The sequence below is a fragment of the Canis lupus genome, chromosome 11 (assembly GCF_048164855.1).
Source record: "Canis lupus baileyi chromosome 11, mCanLup2.hap1, whole genome shotgun sequence".
Lineage (NCBI taxonomy): Eukaryota > Metazoa > Chordata > Mammalia > Carnivora > Canidae > Canis > Canis lupus.
The window spans coordinates 19,066,074-19,090,658 of record NC_132848.1 but is presented as its reverse complement, the minus strand read 5'-3'; the positions used below and the strand labels follow the sequence as shown (position 1 = coordinate 19,090,658).

The following is a 24,585-nucleotide window of genomic DNA, read 5'->3' as shown; positions in this document are numbered from 1 at the left end:
TCAGGCAGAGTCTTTGCTGCTTTTGCTCTCACCCCCTCTTCCTGGAAGAAGTGGAGGTTTATCCCTTTTTGTGGTTGCTGACCCCCCCGCAAGGAGAAGGTTCAACTTCTCCAATGGTCACCCACTCTGCTTCTCCCAGATGAATGGGGAGGATGCATTCCAGTCCCCTGTATGGACCCAACATGGACCACGGTCATCTGGCCTGGCCGGTGATCGTGGTTGATGGCTCCACAACCTAAACATTCTCCCAGGCTTGCTGATTTAAACCCATTTGCTTGAACCAATACTTGGGAACTCTGCTGGCTCAGGCACATGGGTACTTTCTGGCCTCCAGGAATATAGAGATCCTACTAACTTACTCGTGGTTCTGCACCATTTCACCAATGAGCCCCTTTTAGGGAGGAAAGTCTCTTGAGGAGCAGATTTCTAAAGGTCCAGATTTTGAATTTCAGGGCTCTTTCACTTTCATGCAGCTGGCTTACACGTGCTCTCACCCCCACTCCGCCCATTATCCTCTGATAAATCCATTCCATTTTATTTCTCCACACTCCACTGTGCATAATTTTTTCACTTTTTATTTATAGAGTCAACCATTCTGGTTTAGACTTCAGCTTGAATTCACTGGTGTTTAGGATGGCTTGAAAGTTATGTAGCTAAATATAGGGGACTAGCTGACATGAGGACCTCTACCCCACCATCTTACATCCATTTGAAATTTGTTTTCTAATGGGTCTAATCCAAACTGATGCAGATGATTAGTCCCTGAAACCTGTCTTTTCCCAAGAAATTCAGGTTTGTTTTTCAAAGAAATTGAGCTTTATTTAGGATCACGTAAACTAGAGACAAGTAGGCTTGTCCCTCTATAAGCGAATGAAAGAGAAACTTCAGTTCAACCCATACATGGAAATACTATTTTGTAATAAAGTGATTGAGCTCTTAAGGAGCCTCTGTGTCTCAGTCGGTTAAGCTTCTTACTGGATTTTTCCACAGATCATGACCTCAGGATCTTAGTTCAAGCCACGCAACAGCCACGTGCTGTGCCTGGAGCCTGCTTAAGATTCTCTCGGGATCCCTGGGTGGCGCAGCGGTTTGGCGCCTGCCTTTGGCCCAGGGCGCGATCCTGGAGACCCGGGATCGAATCCCACATCGGGCTCCTGGTGCATGGAGCCTGCTTCTCCCTCTGCCTGTCTCTGCCTCTCTCTCTTTCTCTCTGTGTGACTATCATAAATAAATAAAAATTAAAAAAAAAAAAGATTCTCTCTCCGTCTTCCTCTGCCCTTACCCCTTACACTTGCACTTTTTCCCACTAAATAAATATTAGAAATAAAATAATTGAGGTATCAAGCCACCAAAAAGACATGGATGAACATTAATTGAACAATTAAAAGTTAAAAAAATAAGGAAATCCCAAACAGTGACATGTTTTATGACTCTAATTGTGAAAAAAAAAGAAAGCTGTACAGATGACAAATCTAAATGGTTACTAAGATTTCTATAGAAAGTGCATAAGCATTAACAGTTGAATCATGGGAATTAAAGGCAGTGAACTGACACTGTACATGGTGCATGCATGATATTATGCATTTGTCAAAACCTGAACTATGGCACATCACAGAGCTGACCTTCATAGAAATGGTAGACTTCAATGAATAACAATATCACTATACTGGTTTCTTCTTCATGACAAAGGTATGTTCTACAATGATGCAAGGTTTAATAACTGTGGAAATTCTGTGCCAGGGAATAGGGATATAGGGAAACAGATTATATTACTTGTTCAATTATTCTGACTTATTCTAAATAATAAAGTCTATTCATTAAAAAGTAATAAGATCAATTTTTGGTAATGTTTAACAACAAACTAATAATCAAACACTAGCTTCATAATATCTACCATCGAATGAGATCAAACTTGAGTTGTAAATTAAATTTTTCTACTGTGGTTATAAAGTAATGACTCAATAGAAAATTAAAATGTACACACATGAAACGAAAATAATATGCCTTAGTATGATTCTCGTAGGTATGCCACACTGAGTAAACTAGAATAATGATTCATTTTATTATTTTTTTTAAGGCAGAAAGAGAAAGTATGAGGAGAGGAGGGGCAGAGGGAAAAAGAAAATCTAGAGCAGACTCCATAGCCAATGCGGAACTCAACATGGGGTTCAATTTCAGGATCCAGAGATCATGACCTAAGTAAAAATCAAGAGTTAGACACTTAACTGACAAAGCCACCCAGGTGCCACTAGAATAATTAATCTTGAATCAACTCAGTGAATGAATTTTCATGGTATCTTCCATTGAATAATTTGTATAGTATGTCCTTTTTTTTTATTTAGTATGTCCTTTGTTATCTCCAAGATACAGGATTTGCTGTCCCACATCCTCAAGGAGATAGCAGATCGATTTGAAAGGTTAGGAATGTTGTTGTCACATGTACTTGAATAAGACCCTGGGAAATGCATTACAATACAGTGAAATGCTGACCTCTTGCTGTCAAAACCATACAAGAATGAGTGATAATTTTCTCAGCGTTCAAATATTTGATCCCATTACTCATCATTTACCATGCAGAGCCACCTGTGTGAGAGTGTGCTTTAGAAGGTCTTGGAGTTGACACACATTTAAACTACCCAACAGAAAATAAAACTGCTGACTTTAGTGCTAAAAACAATAGGGAGGGGTCCCTGGGTGGCGCAGCGGTTTGGCGCCTGCCTTTGGCCCAGGGCTCGATCCTGGAGACCCGGGATTGAATCCCACATCAGGCTCCCGGTGCATGGAGCCTGCTTCTCCCTCTGCCTGTGTCTCTGCCTCTCTCTCTCTCTCTCTCTCTCTCTCACTCTCTCTCTTTCTGTGACTATCATAAATAAATAAAAATTAAAAAAATAAAAAAATAAAAACAGTAGGGAAACCTCAAAAGACTTTATTTTTTTCTGAAACACAGAGGTCTTTTATTTTTTTCAAGTAAATCAGATTATTTATTTATTTATTTTTATTGTAGATCAATATGCCAATATATATTTACTCAGTAAACATTCTCAAAAAAACAAAACATACACAAAAAAACAAAATCATTACACAGCACATATTAGAGTCCTGATACCAAGGGTGGCCCAACAGTGCAGATCAGACCATGCTGGTAACCAAATGCCTCTGTATTCTCTAGCCCTCTATTTATAATGAGCAACAGTCCCAAAATTATTCTCTAGTTTTCTTCAAGCTTCACTTTATGTATTTGAGAGAAAGAGAAGAGGGTGAGAAGGGCAGAGGGAGAGAGGCAAAAACATACCCTTTCCTGAGTGGAGAGCCCTGCACTAAGCTTGATTTTAGGTCTCAGAGAGTCTGACTTGCGCTAAAGGCAGACTCGTAAATGCCTGAGCAACTCAGGCACCCCTACCTGAGTTATTCTTGAGTGGCATAAAAATGTACTGATGGGTACTCTGTGTCCTTCTAGATGCACCCTATGATCCTTTGGTCATTACTCTCTTCCAGATGATCTGAATGGAAGTGATACTTAATGATATCAACGTTACTAGTGAAACAGTCACTTAATTGTCCACCTTGTGTACAAGGTATGATCCCATGTTCAGGATTCAGCTCCATGTTGTGTTATAGCTCATGGGTAGCCTACTTCTCATTCTAACCCTGTCCCCACTCATGTTCTCTATTTCCATCCCTTTCCCTTTCTCTCCCCCAAATCAATCAATCACTCCTAACTAACCGGCTCTGCAGGTTGTAGGGCAGCACAGCCTGGGAGCTTGATTACAGCAGTGCAGGCCCCGGAGCACAAGGCACCAGGGGACATAGCCCAAGATCCTATGCTCCCCTGGGGCAGGTGGAGGCCGGGAGGACACAGGAGAGCAGGGACACTCCGGCCACAAAGTGCCCCGAAGCTGTACAGATCAGCAGCCCCCGCCCCTGCCCCAGGAACAACCAGGCCCCTGTGGACTGGGAGCTGTGGAAGTTACTGCTGGACCTGACTTCAGAGCCGGAGAGCTGGCCACCACCGCTGTTGTTGCTCCTCCTCCTGTCACCCTGTGCCTGGGATGGAGCTGAGCAGCCAGGGAGCAGACACATCACAGGATAAACAGCTCCCATTGAGCCATGAACTTGGCAGGGGGCGGGGCAGCTCCCACAGGTTCACAGACCTGAGAATCAGCACAGCAGCCGCTCCCCAAGGAGACCAGCTGAAAGGGCAGGGGAAGCAAGATCGTGACCAAGCACCGCTGGAAAGTTCCAGGGGAAGTCTAGGGACTTATATAGAATCAGAGGATACACCTCCTTGTTTTTTGTTTTCTGTTTGTTTTACCCCCACCCATCTTTTTCTCTTTCTCTCTTTTTTCCATTACAACTTGTTTTTAGCAACTCTGCACTGAGCAAAATAACTAGAAGGAACAACTCATCACAAAAGAAAGAATCAGAAATAGTACTCTCTCCCAGAGTTACAAAATTTGGATTACAATTCAATGTCAGAAAGCCAGTTCAGAAGCACAATTATAAAGCTACTGGTAGCTCTGGAAAAAAAGCATAAAGGATTCAAGAGACTTCATGACTGCAGAATTTAGATCTATTTAGCCCGAAATTAAAAATCAATTAAAGGAGAGGGAGGAGCAAGATGGCGGAAGAGTAGGGTCTCCAAATCACCTGTCTCCACCAAACTACCTAGAAAACCTTCAAATTATCCTGAAAATCTATGAATTCGGCCTGAGATTTAAAGAGAGACCAGCTAGAATGCTACAGTGAGAAGAGTTCGCGCTTCTATCAAGGTAGGAAGACGGGGGAAAAAGAAATAAAGGAACAAAGGCCTCCAAGGGGGAGGGGTCCCGCGAGGAGCCGGGCTGAGGCCGGGGCGAGTGTCCCCAGGACAGGAGAGCCCCGTCCCGGAGACGCAGGAGCTGCACCGACCTTCCCGGGCGGAAAGGGGCTCGCAGGGAGTTGGAGCAGGACCCAGGAGAGCGAGGATGCCCTCGGGCTCCCAGGGACAGTAACAGCAACTGCGCGCCCAGGAGAGTGCGCCGAGCTCCCTAAGGGCTGCAGCGCGCACGGCGGGACCCGGCGGGACACGGAGCAGCTGGAGGGGCTCGGGCGGCGGCTCCGCGGAGGGGGCTGCGCGGCCGGGGAGCGCGAATCCAACAGCGCAGGCTCCGGAGCACAGGGCGCCGGGACACAGCCCAGGATCCGGCCTCCCCCGGGACAGGCAGAGGCCGGGAGGGCCCAGGACAGCAAGGACGCTCCTGCCCCGAGCTGAGCAGATCAGCGGCCCCGCCCCGGAGCCTCCAGGCCCTGCAGACGGAGTTCCTGCCGGAGCTGAATCCAGGTTTCCAGAGCTGCCCCGCCACTGGGGCTGTTCCTCCTGCGGCCTCACGGGGTAAACAACCCCCACTGAGCCCTGCACCAGGCAGGGGCACAGCAGCTCCCCCAAGTGCTAACACCTGAAAATCAGCACAACAGGCCCCTCCCCCAGAACACCAGCTAGACTGACAACTTCCAGGAGAAGCCAATGGACTTAAAAAACACAGAATCAGAAGATACTCCCCAGTGGTTCTTTTTTTGTTTGTTTGTTTTTGTTTTTGTTTTGTTTTGCTTTTTGATTTGTTTCCTTCCCCCACCCCCTTTTTTTCTCCTTTCTTTTTCTTTCTCTTTTTCTTCTTCTTTTTTTTTTTCGTTTTTTTTTCTTTTTCTTCCCTTTTTTTTTCTCTTTCTCTTTTCTTTCCTTCTTTCTCTCCTCTCTTTTCTCTTTTTCCCAATACGACTTGCTTTTGGCCACTCTGCACTGAGCAAAATGACTAGAAGGAAAACCTCACCTCAAAAGAAAGAATCAGAAACAGTCCTCTCTCCCACAGAGTTACAAAATCTGGATTACAATTCAATGTCAGAAAGCCAATTCAGAAGCACTATTATACAGCTACTGGTGGCTCTAGAAAAAAGTATAAAGGACTCAAGAGACTTCATGACTGCAGAATTTAGAGCTAATCAGGCAGAAATTAAAAATCAATTGAATGAGATGCAATCCAAACTAGAAGTCCTAACGACGAGGGTTAACGAGGTGGAAGAACGAGTGAGTGACATAGAAGACAAGTTGATAGCAAAGAGGGAAACTGACGAAAAAAGAGACAAACAATTAAAAGACCATGAAGATAGATTAAGGGAAATAAACGACAGCCTGAGGAAGAAAAACCTACGTTTAATTGGGGTTCCCGAGGGTGCCGAAAGGGCCAGAGGGCCAGAATATGTATTTGAACAAATTCTAGCTGAAAACTTTCCTAATCTGGGAAGGGAAACAGGCATTCAGATCCAGGAAATAGAGAGATCCCCCCCTAAAATCAATAAAAACCGTTCAACACCTCGACATTTAATTGTGAAGCTTGCAAATTCCAAAGATAAAGAGAAGATCCTTAAAGCAGCAAGAGACAAGAAATCCCTGACTTTTATGGGGAGGAGTATTAGGGTAACAGCAGACCTCTCCACAGAGACCTGGCAGGCCAGAAAGGGCTGGCAGGATATATTCAGGGTCCTAAATGACAAGAACATGCAACCAAGAATACTTTATCCAGCAAGGCTCTCATTCAAAATGGAAGGAGAGATAAAGAGCTTCCAAGACAGGCAGCAACTAAAAGAATATGTGACCTCCAAACCAGCTCTGCAAGAAATTTTAAGGGGGACTCTTAAAATTCCCCTTTAAGAAGAAGTTCAGTGGAACAGTCCACAAAAACAAAGACTGAATAGATATCATGATGACACTAAACTCATATCTCTCAATAGTAACTCTGAATGTGAACGGGCTTAATGACCCCATCAAAAGGCGCAGGGTTTCAGACTGGATAAAAAAGCAGGACCCATCTATTTGCTGTCTACAAGAGACTCATTTTAGACAGAAGGACACCTACAGCCTGAAAATAAAAGGTTGGAGAACCATTTACCATTCGAATGGTCCTCAAAAGAAAGCAGGGGTAGCCATCCTTATATCAGATAAACTAAAATTTACCCCAAAGACTGTAGTGAGAGATGAAGAGGGACACTATATCATACTTAAAGGATCTATTCAACAAGAGGACTTAACAATCCTCAATATATATGCTCCGAATGTGGGAGCTGCCAAATATATAAATCAATTAATAACCAAAGTGAAGAAATACTTAGATAATAATACACTTATACTTGGTGACTTCAATCTAGCTCTTTCTATACTCGATAGGTCTTCTAAGCAAAACATCTCCAAAGAAACGAGAGCTTTAAATGATACACTGGACCAGATGGATTTCACAGATATCTACAGAACTTTACATCCAAACTCAACTGAATACACATTCTTCTCAAGCGCACATGGAACTTTCTCCAGAATAGACCACATATTGGGTCACAAATCGGGTCTGAACCGATACCAAGAGATTGGGATTGTCCCCTGCATATTCTCGGACCATAATGCCTTGAAATTAGAACTAAATCACAACAAGAAGTTTGGAAGGACCTCAAACACATGGAGGTTAAGGACCATCCTGCTAAAAGATAAAAGGGTCAACCAGGAAATTAAGGAAGAATTAAAAAGATTCATGGAAACTAATGAGAATGAAGATACAACCGTTCAAAATCTTTGGGAAGCAGCAAAAGCAGTCCTAAGGGGGAAATACATCGCAATACAAGCATCCATTCAAAAACTGGAAAGAACTCAAATACAAAAGCTAACCTTACACATAAAGGAGCTAGAGAAAAAACAGCAAATAGATCCTACACCCAAGAGAAGAAGGGAGCTAATAAAGATTCGAGCAGAACTCAACGAAATCGAGACCAGAAGAACTGTGGAACAGATCAACAGAACCAGGAGTTGGTTCTTTGAAAGAATTAATAAGATAGATAAACCATTAGCCAGCCTTATTAAAAAGAAGAGAGAGAAGACTCAAATTAATAAAATCATGAATGAGAAAGGAGAGATCACTACCAACACCAAGGAAATACAAACGATTTTAAAACATATTATGAACAGCTATACGCCAATAAATTAGGCAATCTAGAAGAAATGGACGCATTCCTGGAAAGCCACAAACTACCAAAACTGGAACAGGAAGAAATAGAAAACCTGAACAGGCCAATAACCAGGGAGGAAATTGAAGCAGTCATCAAAAACCTCCCAAGACACAAGAGTCCAGGGCCAGATGGCTTCCCAGGAGAATTTTATCAAACGTTTAAAGAAGAAATCATACCTATTCTCCTAAAGCTGTTTGGAAAGATAGAAAGAGATGGAGTACTTCCAAATTCGTTCTATGAAGCCAGCATCACCTTAATTCCAAAGCCAGACAAAGACCCCGCCAAAAAGAATTACAGACCAATATCCCTGATGAACATGGATGCAAAAATTCTCAACAAGATACTGGCCAATAGGATCCAACAATACATTAAGAAAATTAATTACGATGACCAAGTAGGATTTATCCCTGGGACACAAGGCTGGTTCAACACCCGTAAAACAATCAATGTGATTCATCATATCAGCAAGAGAAAAACCAAGAACCATATGATCCTCTCATTGGATGCAGAGAAAGCATTTGACAAAATACAGCATCCATTCCTGATCAAAACTCTTCAGAGTGTAGGGATAGAGGGAACATTCCTCGACATCTTAAAAGCCATCTATGAAAAGCCCACAGCAAATATCATTCTCAATAGGGAAGCACTGGGAGCCTTTCCCCTAAGATCAGGAACAAGACAGTGATGTCCACTCTCACCACTGCTATTCAACATAGTACTGGAAGTCCTAGCCTCAGCAATCAGACAACAAAAAGACATTAAAGGCATTCAAATTGGCAAAGAAGAAGTCAAACTCTCCCTCTTCGCCGATGACATGATACTCTACATAGAAAACCCAAAAGCCTCCACCCCAAGATTGCTAAAACTCATACAGCAATTCGGTAGCATGGCAGGATACAAAATCAATGCCCAGAAGTCAGTGGCATTTCTATACACTAACAATGAGACTGAAGAAAGAGAAATTAAGGAGTCAATCCCATTTACAATTGCACCCAAAAGCATAAGATACCTAGGAATAAACCTCACCAAAGATGTAAAGGATCTATACCCTCAAAACTATAGAACACTTCTGAAAGAAATTGAGGAAGACACAAAGAGATGGAAAAATATTCCATGCTCATGGATTGGCAGAATTAATATTGTGAAAATGTCAATGTTACCCAGGGCAATATACACGTTTAATGCAATCCCTATCAAAATACCATGGACTTTCTTCAGAGAGTTAGAACAAATTATTTTAAGATTTGTGTGGAATCAGAAAAGACCCCGAATAGCCAGGGGAATTTTAAAAAAGAAAACCATATCTGGGGGCATCACAATGCCAGATTTCAGGTTGTACTACAAAGCTGTGGTCATCAAGACAGTGTGGTACTGGCACAAAAACAGACACATAGATCAGTGGAACAGAATAGAGAATCCAGAAGTGGACCCTGAACTTTATGGTCAACTAATATTCGATAAAGGAGGAAAGACTATCCATTGGAAGAAAGACAGTCTCTTCAATAAATGGTGCTGGGAAAATTGGACATCCACATGCAGAAGAATGACACTAGACCACTCTCTTGCACCATACACAAAGATAAACTCAAAATGGATGAAAGATCTAAATGTGAGACAAGAGTCCATCAAAATACTAGAGAAGAACACAGGCAACACCCTTTTTGAACTCGGCCATAGTAACTTCTTGCAAGATACATCCACGAAGACAAAAGAAACAAAAGCAAAAATGAACTATTGGGACTTCATCAAGATAAGAAGCTTTTGCACAGCAAAGGATACAGTCAACAAAACTAAAAGACACCCTACAGAATGGGAGAAGATATTTGCAAATGACATATCAGACAAAGGGCTAGTTTCCAAGATCTATAAAGAACTTATTCAACTCAACACCAAAGAAACAAACAATCCAATCATGAAATGGGCAAAAGACATGAACAGAAATCTCACAGAGGAAGACATAGACATGGCCAACATGCATATGAGAAAATGCTCTGCATCACTTGCCATCAGGGAAATACAAATCAAAACTACAATGAGATACCACCTCACACCAGTGAGAATGGGGAAAATTTTTTTTTTTTTTTTTTACCACTCAAACACAGCTTTATCATTAATGTCTTGAAAGAGTGTCTTTCAGTCCCTTTTGTTAAAATTTTTACAGCAAGATCCATGAGTTGCTTGTTTCCTACAGACACTATCCTAGACCGTTTCCAAAGATGATCTTATTCACAACAAGCCATGTGATAGGTATCACTCCTATTTTTCAGAAGAGGGAACAGGCCCGGTGGGATGAAGAAATCTGCCCAACATTAAACATTATCTTAACGAATTATGTTAGTACTGGATACAACATTTTTTTATCCTGTCCTTTTCACTTAATATCATGATCATGTCCCCATGTCATTAACACTATTTGTAAACCTAATTATTATTATTTTTTTTTTTATTTTTTTATTTTTTTATTTTTTTTATTGGTGTTCAATTTACTAACATACAGAATAACACCCAGTGCCCGTCACCCATTCACTCCCACCCCCCGCCCTCCTCCCCTTCTACCACCCCTAGTTCGTTTCCCAGAGTTAGCAGTCTTTATGTTCTGTCTCCCTTTCTGATATTTCCCACACATTTCTTCTCCCTTCCCTTATTTTCCCTTTCACTATTATTTATATTCCCCAAATGAATGAGAACATATAATGTTTGTCCTTCTCCGACTGACTTACTTCACTCAGCATAATACCCTCCAGTTCCATCCACGTTGAAGCAAATGGTGGGTATTTGTCATTTCTAATAGCTGAGTAATATTCCATTGTATACATAAACCACATCTTCTTTATCCATTCATCTTTCGTTGGACACCGAGGCTCCTTCCACAGTTTGGCTATCGTGGCCATTGCTGTTAGAAACATCGGGGTGCAGGTGTCCCGGCGTTTCATTGCATTTGTATCTTTGGGGTAAATCCCCAACAGTGCAATTGCTGGGTCGTAGGGCAGGTATATTTTTAACTGTTTGAGGAACCTCCACACAGTTTTCCAGAGTGGCTGCACCAGTTCACATTCCCACCAACAGTGTAAGAGGGTTCCCTTTTCTCCACATCCTCTCCAACATTTGTTGTTTCCTGCCTTGTTAATTTTTCCCATTCTCACTGGTGTGAGGTGGTATCTCATTGTGGTTTTGATTTGTATTTCCCTGATGGCAAGTGATGCAGAGCATTTTCTCATGTGCATGTTGGCCATGTCTATGTCTTCTTCTGTGAGATTTCTGTTCATCTCTTTTGCCCATTTCATGATTGGATTGTTTGTTTCTTTGGTGTTGAGTTTAAGAAGTTCTTTATAGATCTTGGAAACTAGCCCTTTATCTGATATGTCATTTGCAAATATCTTCTCCCATTCTGTAGGTTGTCTTTGAGTTTTGTTGACTGTATCCTTTGCTGTGCAAAAGCTTCTTATCTTGATGAAGTCCCAATAGTTCATTTTTGCTTTTGTTTCTTTTGCCTTCGTGGATGTATCTTGCAAGAAGTTACTATGGCCGAGTTCAAAAAGGGTGTTGCCTGTGTTCTTCTCTAGGATTTTGATGGAATCTTGTCTCACATTTAGATCTTTCATCCATTTTGAGTTTATCTTTGTGTATGGTGAAAGAGAGTGGTCTAGTTTCATTCTTCTGCATGTGGATGTCCAATTTTCCCAGCACCATTTATTGAAGAGACTGTCTTTCTTCCAATGGATAGTCTTTCCTCCTTTATCGAATATTAGTTGCCCATAAAGTTCAGGGTCCACTTCTGGATTCTCTGTTCTGTTCCACTGATCTATGTGTCTGTTTTTGTGCCAGTACCACACTGTCTTGATGACCACAGCTTTGTAGTACAACCTGAAATCTGGCATTGTGATGCCCCCAGCTATGGTTTTCTTTTTTAAAATTCCCCTGGCTATTCGGGGTCTTTTCTGATTCCACACAAATCTTAAAATAATTTGTTCTAACTCTCTGAAGAAAGTCCATGGTATTTTGATAGGGATTGCATTAAACGTGTATATTGCCCTGGGTAACATTGACATTTTCACAATATTAATTCTGCCAATCCATGAGCATGGAATATTTTTCCATCTCTTTGTGTCTTCCTCAATTTCTTTCAGAAGTGTTCTATAGTTTTGAGGGTATAGATCCTTTACATCTTTGGTGAGGTTTATTCCTAGGTATCTTATGCTTTTGGGTGCAATTGTAAATGGGATTGACTCCTTAATTTCTCTTTCTTCAGTCTCATTGTTAGTGTATAGAAATGCCACTGACTTCTGGGCATTGATTTTGTATCCTGCCACGCTACCGAATTTCTGTATGAGTTCTAGCAATCTTGGGGTGGAGACTTTTGGGTTTTCTATGTAGAGTATCATGTCATCGGCGAAGAGGGAGAGTTTGACTTCTTCTTTGCCAATTTGAATGCCTTTAATGTCTTTTTGTTGTCTGATTGCTGAGGCTAGGACTTCCAGTACTATGTTGAATAGCAGTGGTGAGAGTGGACATCCCTGTCTTGTTCCTGATCTTAGGGGAAAGGCTCCCAGTGCTTCCCCATTGAGAATGATATTTGCTGTGGGCTTTTCATAGATGGCTTTTAAGATGTCGAGGAATGTTCCCTCTATCCCTACACTCTGAAGAGTTTTGATCAGGAATGGATGCTGTATTTTGTCAAATGCTTTCTCTGCATCCAATGAGAGGATCATATGGTTCTTGGTTTTTCTCTTGCTGATATGATGAATCACATTGATTGTTTTACGGGTGTTGAACCAGCCTTGTGTCCCAGGGATAAATCCTACTTGGTCATGGTGAATAATTTTCTTAATGTACTGTTGGATCCTATTGGCCAGTATCTTGTTGAGAATTTTTGCATCCATGTTCATCAGGGATATTGGTCTGTAATTCTCCTTTTTGGCGGGGTCTTTGTCTGGCTTTGGAATTAAGGTGATGCTGGCTTCATAGAACGAATTTGGAAGTACTCCATCTCTTTCTATCTTTCCAAACAGCTTTAGGAGAATAGGTATGATTTCTTCTTTAAACGTTTGATAAAATTCTCCTGGGAAGCCATCTGGCCCTGGACTCTTGTGTCTTGGGAGGTTTTTGATGACTGCTTCAATTTCCTCCCTGGTTATTGGCCTGTTCAGGTTTTCTATTTCTTCCTGTTCCAGTTTTGGTAGTTTGTGGCTTTCCAGGAATGCGTCCATTTCTTCTAGATTGCCTAATTTATTGGCGTATAGCTGTTCATAATAGGTTTTTAAAATCGTTTGTATTTCCTTGGTGTTGGTAGTGATCTCTCCTTTCTCATTCATGATTTTATTAATTTGAGTCTTCTCTCTCTTCTTTTTAATAAGGCTGGCTAATGGTTTATCTATCTTATTAATTCTTTCAAAGAACCAACTCCTGGTTCTGTTGATCTGTTCCACAGTTCTTCTGGTCTCGATTTCGTTGAGTTCTGCTCGAATCTTTATTAGCTCCCTTCTTCTCTTGGGTGTAGGATCTATTTGCTGTTTTTTCTCTAGCTCCTTTATGTGTAAGGTTAGCTTTTGTATTTGAGTTCTTTCCAGTTTTTGAATGGATGCTTGTATTGCGATGTATTTCCCCCTTAGGACTGCTTTTGCTGCATCCCAAAGATTTTGAACGGTTGTATCTTCATTCTCATTAGTTTCCATGAATCTTTTTAATTCTTCCTTAATTTCCTGGTTGACCCTTTTATCTTTTAGCAGGATGGTCCTTAACCTCCATGTGTTTGAGGTCCTTCCAAACTTCTTGTTGTGATTTAGTTCTAATTTCAAGGCATTATGGTCCGAGAATATGCAGGGGACAATCCCAATCTTTTGGTATCGGTTCAGACCCGATTTGTGACCCAATATGTGGTCTATTCTGGAGAAAGTTCCATGTGCGCTTGAGAAGAATGTGTATTCAGTTGAGTTTGGATGTAAAGTTCTGTAGATATCTGTGAAATCCATCTGGTCCAGTGTATCATTTAAAGCTCTCGTTTCTTTGGAGATGTTTTGCTTAGAAGACCTATCGAGTATAGAAAGAGCTAGATTGAAGTCACCAAGTATAAGTGTATTATTATCTAAGTATTTCTTCACTTTGGTTAATAATTGATTTATATATTTGGCAGCTCCCACATTTGGAGCATATATATTGAGGATTGTTAAGTCCTCTTGTTGAATAGATCCTTTAAGTATGATATAGTGTCCCTCTTCATCTCTCACTACAGTCTTTGGGGTAAATTTTAGTTTATCTGATATAAGGATGGCTACCCCTGCTTTCTTTTGAGGACCATTCGAATGGTAAATGGTTCTCCAACCTTTTATTTTCAGGCTGTAGGTGTCCTTCTGTCTAAAATGAGTCTCTTGTAGACAGCAAATAGATGGGTCCTGCTTTTTTCTCCAGTCTGAAACCCTGCGCCTTTTGATGGGGTCATTAAGCCCGTTCACATTCAGAGTTACTATTGAGAGATATGAGTTTAGTGTCATCATGATATCTATTCAGTCTTTGTTTTTGTGGACTGTTCCACTGAACTTCTTCTTAAAGGGGAATTTTAAGAGGCCCCCTTAAAATTTCTTGCAGAGCTGGTTTGGAGGTCACATATTCTTTTAGTTGCTGCCTGTCTTGGAAGCTCTTTATCTCTCCTTCCATTTTGAATGAGAGCCTTGCTGGATAAAGTATTCTTGGTTGCATGTTCTTTTCATTTAGGACCCTGAATATATCCTGCCAGCCCTTTCTGGCCTGCCAGGTCTCTGTGGAGAGGTCTGCTGTTACCCTAATACTCCTCCCCATAAAAGTCAGGGATTTCTTGTCTCTTGCTGCTTTAAGGATCTTCTCTTTATCTTTGGAATTTGCAAGCTTCACAATTAAATGTCGAGGTGTTGAACGGTTTTTATTGATTTTAGGGGGGGATCTCTCTATTTCCTGGATCTGAATGCCTGTTTCCCTTCCCAGATTAGGAAAGTTTTCAGCTAGAATTTGTTCAAATACATATTCTGGCCCTCTGTCCCTTTCGGCGCCCTCGGGAACCCCAATTAAACGTAGGTTTTTCTTCCTCAGGCTGTCGTTTATTTCCCTTAATCTATCTTCATGGTCTTTTAATTGTTTGTCTCTTTTTTCCTCAGTTTCCCTCTTTGCTGTCAACTTGTCTTCTAGGTCACTCACTCGTTCTTCCACCTCGTTAACCCTCGTCGTTAGGACTTCTAGTTTGGATTGCATCTCATTCAATTGGTTTTTAATTTCTGCCTGATTAGCTCTAAATTCTGCAGTCATGAAGTCTCTTGAGTCCTTTATACTTTTTTCTAGAGCCACCAGTAGCTGTATAATAGTGCTTCTGAATTGGCTTTCTGACATTGACTTGTAATCCAGATTTTGTAACTCTGTGGGAGAGAGGACTGTTTCTGATTCTTTCTTTTGAGGTGAGGTTTTCCTTCTAGTCATTTTGCTCAGTGCAGAGTGGCCAAAAGCAAGTTGTATTGGGAAAAAGAGAAAAAGAGAGGAGAGAAAGAAGGAAAGAAAAGAGAAAGAGAAAAAAAAAGGGAAGAAAAAGAAAAAAAAAACGAAAAAAAAAAAAAGAAGAAAAAGAGAAAGAAAAAGAAAGGAGAAAAAAAGGGGGTGGGGGAAGGAAACAAATCAAAAAGCAAAACAAAACAAAAACAAAAACAAACAAACAAAAAAAGAACCACCGGGGAGTATCTTCTGATTCTGTGTTCTTTAAGTCCCTTGGCTTCTCCTGGAAGTTGTCAGTCTAGCTGGTGTTCTGGGGGAGGGGCCTGTTGTGATTTTCAGGTGTTAGCAGTTGGGGGAGCTGCTGTGCCCCTGCCTGGTGCAGGGCTCGGTGGGGGTTGTTTACCCCGTGAGGCCGCAGGAGGAACAGCCCCAGTGGCGGGGCAGCTCTGGAAACCTGGATTCAGCTCCGGCAGAAACTCCGTCTGCAGGGCCTGGAGGCTCCGGGGCGGGGCCGCTGATCTGCTCAGCTGGGGCAGGAGCGTCCTCGCTGTCCTGGGCCCTCCCGGCCTCTGCCTGTCCCGGGGGAGGCGGGATCCTGGGCTGTGTCCCGGCGCCCTGTGCTCCGGAGCCTGCGCTGGTGGATTCGCGCTCCCGGGCCGCGCAGCCCCCTCCGCGGAGCCGCCGCCCAAGCCCCTCCGAGCTGCTCCTGGAACCGCGCAGCCCCCTCCGCACGGAGCCTCTTCCTCTGCCCGAGCCCCTCCGAGCTGATCCCGGGGCCGCGCAGCCCCCTCCGCGGAGCCGCCGCCCGAGCCCCTTCAGCTGCTCCGGGTCCCGCCGGGTCCCGCCGTGCGCGCTGCAGCCCTTAGGGAGCTCGGCGCACTCTCCTGGGCGCGCAGGTGTCTGTTACTGTCCCAGGGAACCCGAGGGCATCCCCGCCCTCCTGGGTCCTGCTCCAACTCCCCGCGAGCCCCTTTCCGCCCGGGAAGGTCGGTGCAGCTCCTGCTCCTCCGGGACGGGGCTCTCCTGTCCTGGGGACACTCGCCCCGGCCTCAGCCCGGCTCCTCGCGGGGCCCCTCCCCCTCGGAGGCCTTTGTTCCTTTATTTCTTTTTCCCCCGTCTTCCTACCTTGATAGAAGCGCGAACTCTCCTCACTGTTGCATTCCAGCTGGTCTCTCTTTAAATCTCAGGCCGAATTCATAGATTTTCAGGATAATTTGAAGGTTTTCTAGGTAGTTTGGTGGAGACAGGTGATTTGGAGACCCTGCTCTTCCGCCATCTTGCTCCTCCCCCGAGAATGGGGAAAATTAACAAGGCAGGAAACAACAAATGTTGGAGAGGATGCAGAGAAAATGGAACCCTCTTACACTGTTGGTGGGAATGTGAACTGGTGCAGCCACTCTGGAAAACTGTGTGGAGGTTCCTCAAACAGTTAAAAATATACCTGCCCTACGACCCAGCAATTGCACTGTTGGGGATTTACCCCAAAGATACAAATGCAATGAAACGCCGGGACACCTGCACCCCGATGTTTCTAGCAGCAATGGCCACGATAGCCAAACTGTGGAAGGAGCCTCGGTGTCCTACGAAAGATGAATGGATAAAGAAGATGTGGTTTATGTATACAATGGAATATTACTCAGCTATTAGAAATGACAAATACCCACCATTTGCTTCAACGTGGATGGAACTGGAGGGTATTATGCTGAGTGAAGTAAGTCAGTCGGAGAAGGACAAACATTATATGTTCTCATTCATTTGGGGAATATAAATAATAGTGAAAGGGAAAATAAGGGAAGGGAGAAGAAATGTGTGGGAAATATCAGAAAGGGAGACAGAACGTAAAGACTGCTAACTCTGGGAAACGAACTAGGGGTGGTGGAAGGGGAGGAGGGCGGGGGATGGCAGTGAATGGGTGACGGGCACTGGGTGTTATTCTGTATGTTAGTAAATTGAACACCAATAAAAAAAAAATCAATTAAAGGAGATGCAGTCCAAAGTGGAGGTTCTAACGATGAAGGTTAATGAGGTAGAAGAACAAGTGAGTGACATAGAAGACAAGTTGATGGCAAGGAAGGAAGCTCAGAAAAAGGAGAAAAACAATTAAAATCATGGGGAAAGGATAAGGGAAATAAATGACAGCCTCAGAAGGAGAAATCTACGTTTAATTGGGGTTCCAGAGGGAATTAAAGGTGACAGACGTCCAGAAAGTGTATTTGAACAAATCTTAGGTGACAAATTCTCTAATTTGGGAAGGGAAACCGGCATTCAGATCAAGGAGAGAGAGAGATCTCCTGCTAAAATCAATAAAAACCGCTCATCACCTTGACATTTAATAGTGAACCTTGCAAATTACAAGATAAACAAAAGATCAATAAAGCAAAAAGAGACAAGAGATCCCTAACATTTATGGGGAGAAGTATTAGGTTAACAGCAGACCTCTCCACAGAGACCTGGAAGGCCAAAAGCGGCTGGCGGGATAGATTCAGGGTCCTAAATGAGAAGAACCTGCAGCCAAGAATACTTTATCCAGCAAGGCTCTCATTCAGAATAGAAGGAGAGATAAAGAGCTTCCAACATAGGCAAAAACTGAAAGAATATGTGACCACCAAACCAGGTCTCCAAGAAAAACTAAAGGGGACTGCAAAAGCAGTCCTGAGGGGGAAATATATCACAATACAAGCATCCTTCAAAAAACAAGAAAGAACTCAAATACAAAAGCTAACCTTCAGCCTAAAGGAGCTGGAAAAGGAACAACAAATAAAAGCTTCCACCAACAGAAGAAGGCAGTTAATAAAGATCCGAAAAAAACTCAATGAAATAGAGACCAGAAGAACGGTGGAATAGATCAACAAAACCAGGAGTTGGTTCTTTGAAAGAATTAATAAGATAGATAAACCATTAGCCAGCCTTATTAAAAAGAAGAGAGAGAAGACTCAAATTAATAAAATCATGAATGAGAAAGAGAGATCACCACTAGTAGCAAGGAAATACAAACAATTAAAAAAACTTATTATGACAGCTTTATGCCAATAAACTAGGCAATCTAGAAGAAATGGACCATTTCTGGAAAAACACAAAGAACCAAAACTGGAACAGGAAGAAATAGAAAACCTGAACAGGCCAATAACCAGGGAGGAATTTGAAGCAGTCATCAAAAACCTCCCAAGACACAAAAGTCTAGGGCCAGTCTGGTTTCCCAGGGGAATTCTATCAAACGTTTAAAGAAGAACCCATACCTATTCTGCTAAAGCTGTTCAGAAAGATAGAGATGGAGTACTTCCAAACTCATTCTATGAGGCCAGCATCACCTTAATTCCAAAACCAAAGACCCCACCACATAGGAGAATTATAGACCAATATACCTTATGAACACAGATGCAAAAATTCTCAACAAGATACTAGCCAATAGGATACAACAATACATTAAGAAGATCATTCACCATGACCAAGTGGGATTTATCCCCGGGATGCAAGGCTGGTTCAACACTCGTAAAACAATCAATGTGATTCATCATACCAGCAAGAGAAAAATCAAGAACCATAGGATCCTCTCAATAGATGCAGAGAAAGCATTTGACAAAATACAGCATCCATTCCTGATCAAAACTCTTCAGAGTGTAGGGATAGAGGGAACGTTCCTCAGCATCGTAAAAGCCATCTGCGAAAAGCCCACAGCAAATATCATTCTCAATGAGGAAACACTGGGAGCCTTTCCCATAAGATCAGGAACAAGACATGGATGTCCACTCTCACCTCTGCTATTCAACATAGTACTAGAAGTCCTAGCCTCAGCAATCAGACAACAAAAAGACATAAAAGGCATTCAAATTGGCAAAGAAGAAGAAGTCAAACTCTCCCTCTTCGCAGATGATATGATACTGTACATAAATCTCAAAAAACTCCAACCCAAGATTGCTGGAACACATACAGCAATTTGGCAGTGTGACAGGATACAAAAGCAATTCCCAGAAGTCAGTGGCATTTCTATACATTAACAATGAGACTGAAGAAAGAGAAATTAAGGAGTCAATCCAATTTACAATAGCACCCAAAAGCATAAGATACCTTGGAATAAACCTAACCAAAGAGGTAAAGTATCTGTACCCTAAAAGCTACAGAACATTTCTAAAAGAAATGGAGGAAGACACAAAGAGATGGAAAAATATCCCATGCTCATGGATTGGCAGAATTCATATTGTGAAAATATCAATGTTACCCAGGGCAATTTACACGTTTAATACAATGCCTATCAAAATACCATGGACTTTCTTCAGAGAATTGGAACAAATCATGTTAAGTTTCGTGTGGAATCACAAAAGATCCTGAATATCCAGGGGAATATTAAAAAAGAGAACCATATCTGGGGGCATCACAATGCCAGATTTCAGGTTGTACTACAAAGCTGTGGTCATCAAGACAGTGTGGTACTGGCACAAAAACAGACACATAGATCAATGGGACAGAATACAGAAGTGGATCCTCAACTTATAGGTCAACTAATATTCGACAAAGGAGGAAAGACTATCCACTGGAAAAAAGACAGTCTCTTCAATAAATGGTGCTGGGAAAATTGAACATGCACATGCAGAAAAATGAAACTGGATCATTCTCTTACACCAGACACAAAGATAAACTCAAAATGGATTAAAGATCTAAATGTGAGACAAGATTCCATCAAAATCCTAGAGGAGAACACAGGCAACACCCTTTTTTCACTTGGCCACAATAACTTCTTGCAAGATACATCCACGAAGGCAAGAGAAACAAAAGCAAAAATGAATTATTGGGACTTCATCAAGATAAAAAGCTTCTGCACAGCAAAAGAAACAGCCAACAAAACTAAAAGACACCCTACAGAATGGGAGAAGAGATTTGCAAACGACGTATCAGATAAAGGGCTAGTATCCAAGATCTATAAAGAACTTATGAAACGCAACAGCAAAGAAACAAACAATTCAATCATGTAATGGGCAAAAGACATGAACAAAAATTTCACAGAGGAAGACGTAGACATGGCCAACAAGCACATGAGAAAATGTTCTGCATCACTGGCCATCAGGGAAATACAAATCAAAACCACATTGAGATACCACCTCACACCAGTGAGAATGGGGAAAATTAACAAGACATGAAACCACAAATGTTGGAGCGGATGTGGAGAAAGAGGAACTCTCTTGCACTGTTGGTGGGAATGTGACCTGGTGCAGCCACTCTGGAAAACTGTGTGGAGGTGCCTCAAAGAAAATGAGTGAGAATATCAGTGAGAATGACAAACATGAGAGACACCTAACTCTGGGAAACAAACAAGGGGTAGTAGAAAAGGAGGTTTGTTGGTGGTTGGGGTGTTTGGGTGATGGGCACTGAGGGGGACACTTGTCGGTATGAGCACTGGGTATTATGCTATCTGTTGGCAAATTAAACTCCAATAAAAATAATTTTTTAAAAATAGAGCTGTACACTTACATGACTGAGTCATCAAGGTGTCCCTAGAATAGTTATATTTAAATCCATGCTTGAATTTCCATGGTACCTTCAATTGAGCCATTTATATGATGTCCTTTGTTCTTATACCCAATGGAATGTCCTTGCTCACTTGAGGAGGCACAGAGATTTACAACCCTTGGTATGTATTATTTTTGGAGTCTCCTGAACCTAAACTCTTCAAACAGCAATGAAATAGAATAACATCTTAATATCTTACTGTCAGAAGACCATAAGGAGTGACTGATAACCTTTTCATAGTTCAAAATTTTTGATCCCATTCTTCATTGTTTGCCTAGAAGAGCCATCTGATTCAGGGGTTCTGATTCATTGGGGCTCAAATAAGACATGGAATTGCTCTATACTTAAAACTCAAAAAAAAGACTCGAGACAATGTAAAATGATGCAGTCACTATGACAAACAATATGGAAGTCCCTCAAAATTTTTTAAAAAACTACAATATACAGCAGCACAATGACTCTTCAGAAACACATTTCAAAGATTTAAATCTGAACTTCGGAGAGATATCTGTGCATGTTCTGCACTAGTCACAACAGCCAAACTTATAGAAACAAATTTATGTCTACTGATGATCAGATTGAGTCTACCCATAAAATGGTATATTATCTCACCTTCAGAGGAAGGAAATCTTAACATTGTTGACAACATGGATGGCCCTGGACGCCATTATGTTAAGGGAAATGAACCAGGAGTTGTAAGACAAATACTGCATGATGTAACATTGGAAACTCGAATAGCCAAAGGCAAAGAAGGAGAAAGTCAAATAGTCGCTGGGGGAAAGAACAAATGAGGAAAGGTTGGTGATAAGAAATTAAATATGTTCTGGAAGGCCTCTTCACAACATAAAGTCCTTGATTAAGCAAGTTGTATTATATTTCTGAAAGTCACTGGGATGGTGTTTCAAAGGCGGGGCCTAAAGTAACGAAGATGGGGAGCACATTAGCAGCTACTGTGTGGGCAAATCCTTCTGTGACACAATAGAAAATGAAGGAACAACACATTCATTGAAAGCATGATGTTGGTAACTTACCAAGAGTTACCAAACTGATGGGTGGCGGGTCCAGAAGAGGAATGCAGTTGTTTCAGTTTGGATAAGATTCTCATAACCCCTGAAATGTCCCTTAGGCACATGAGTTCAAGTCAAATACTCCTGGACCTGGAGCTCTGTCAATCTATTCCTCAAATTCTCCTGCTCTAGGTTCACTACGGGAGATATTCCATACCCTGGAGGCGGTCCCTGAGCAAAAAGAGAAAAGTGAAAATTCTAGATCAATCTCCCACCTCCCACCCTGACCCCAACTACAATGCATTTCCCCAAGTACAGCCTCTTAGAATGGACAAGAAGCTGAAGTGTGGCCCTCCTCCCCAGCATTCACACTATCAGCTGTGTCACTGAGAGCACTCCCTTGGACCACCTGACCACCCTCAGTGACCAGTGAGTGGTCTGCCCATCTCCCAAACTGACTCAGAATCCATGACATTCTAAAGCAACTGTCAAATGGCAGCTCTGCCTGCAGTTGGATTTCCTTCAATTGACCAACCATGATGAGCACTTACTATGAATTAAAGTAGGAAAGTGGTTACTTGGGTTATAGACAGGTGGCTTAATGGATGAAATCTAAGCCACACATGGTTCCACTGACTGTGGGTCTCAGTAACTGTGTGAGCAGCTGGGGATAAGGTCTGCCAGGCAGTGGGCATTGGCTGCACTAGCTCTGAGTGGGCCCCTTTCCTGCTCCTTCCTTGCTTCCTCAGATCCAGTCAATACAGACTTCTCATTATTCTGTAGACCTTACTGTGGCATGTACTAGGTCCCATTCCTCTGCACAGGACCCTTCCTGGAGGCTTGGTTGTCTCAGGAACTTAAGCATCTGACTTGTCAGAGTACATTCACTAAGGTTATGGGATCCAGTCCAGAAATGGGCCCACACACGATTAGGATAGATGTGCCCCCTTATATTGGGACATGTTTAAGCAGAGGGCACACCCAAGCAAATTATTCACTCTTGGCATCATCAAAAGACTAAATTAACCGTGGCACTTAGTAAATGTACTCATGTGTTGGTAGGTATTTTAGGTGACCGCATCGCTTTCCTAAAACAGAATTAGGATCTTTCATAAGGGAAGAAGAAGACATAGAGGAAGGGGTAAGAATTGGTTATAAACGACACCACTATATTATAAAATAACCTTTTTTAACCCATGGGGATATCCTGAAAATGCACTACCATAAAGAAAGCCATTACCATAATACAATTATGCAAAATGAAATAGATACAAAACAAACTAATTAAATAATCAGGCAATTAAAAGTTCCAGGCAGACTAGGAAATGACTTTCCATTTCATTCATGAATTGAAAGAGGTGCTGTTGAATAGTAACTCATCTCCTGCTGTCACCCAAGCTAAACCCAAAATTGGAGACCTTACTCATAAACATACATAAAAACAGAAATGAAACTTTTACGTGGATCACAACCCATTGGTAGAGATGAATGGATAAAGAAGATGTGGTTTATGTATACAATGGAATATTACTCAGCCATTAGAAATGACAAATACCCACCATTTGCTTCAACATGGATGGAACTGGAGGGTATTATGCTGAGTGAAGTAAGTCAATCGGACAAGGACAAACAGTGTATGTTCTCATTCATTTGGGGAATATAAATAATAGTGAAAGGGAATATAAGGGAAGGGAGAAGAAATGTGTGGGAAATACCAGAAAGGGAGACAGAACATAAAGACTCCTAACTCTGGGAAACGAACTAGGGGTGGTGGAAGGGGAGGAGGGTGGGGGGTGGGGGTGGGTGGGTGATGGGCACTGAGGGGGACACTTGACGGGATGAGCACTGGGTGTTATTCTGTATGATGGTAAATTGAACACCAATAAAAATTATTTTATTAAAAAAAAGATATTTTGCAAAGGGTTTTAATTTTGCATTAAAGGAGACAAGAAGGGCAGTGGGAGGGCCTGCAGGTGACACACCTTGGTGTACCACACCCTAAATGAATCACCCAGGACATCTGTAAATAGTGTAATCAAAATCAACACTGCAAAAAAGGTATATCTTCTTGGTAAAACAAGACCAAGCCCTAGAAAAACCCTCCAGTTCAAAGGAATGAAGGTGTTACAAGGAAAAACGAAACACTCAGATTCCTCTGTAGGCTTATGGATTTAAGATGAATTATCTAGAAATATGCACAGTCATTCTCATCAATCCCTGGTACAACCCGGTGCTCCTAGTTGTTTCTTAAATGTTACTCGTGTTAGTGCTGCTCATCCTTGGAGGAGACATATCCTATGCACTGTAGATATCAAATAGCCCACAGATTTTCCTTTACTCCCCACCTAAGGGTCACCACAACCTGTGACCCCTTAACTGAAAACACTAAACTTTTCTTCAGTGTGATTCCTGCCCTGCAGATTTACTTGGGAGAGACTTTCCAAAATTGATTGTAATATTGAATGTACACCATATGGACAATGACTTAAAGTCCCATGGGTCTATCATAACTGAGATGTATCTTCTCTGGATATGATTTTGCCTCCTCCATTAGAGCAACATACCTTCCACAAGGATTTTGGTTGTGTACCTGACATTTCCA

At 42.0% G+C, this 24,585-nt stretch overlaps 2 long non-coding RNA genes across 3 annotated transcripts in view; both read right to left on the bottom strand.

The window, feature by feature from the left end:
- Positions 1-24,585, bottom strand: part of LOC140642576 (uncharacterized) — an 88,896-nt gene that overhangs the window by 5,880 nt on the left and 58,431 nt on the right. The window contains exons 1-2 of one of the 2 annotated variants that reach the window (XR_012039016.1): positions 22,354-22,394; positions 22,008-22,214 (exon numbers count right to left, since the gene is read on the bottom strand). The exons of the other annotated variant lie outside the window; for it this stretch is intronic. This is a non-coding gene — a long non-coding RNA (uncharacterized lncRNA). Of the gene's footprint in view, positions 1-22,007; positions 22,215-22,353; positions 22,395-24,585 lie in introns of those variants that run through there. 2 annotated transcript variants of the gene reach the window in all.
- LOC140642577 (uncharacterized) lies at positions 2,039-4,835 on the bottom strand. Its single transcript, XR_012039018.1, has 2 exons — positions 3,401-4,835; positions 2,039-2,195 (listed from the first exon to the last, which is right to left on the bottom strand). It is a non-coding gene; the product is annotated as an uncharacterized lncRNA (long non-coding RNA).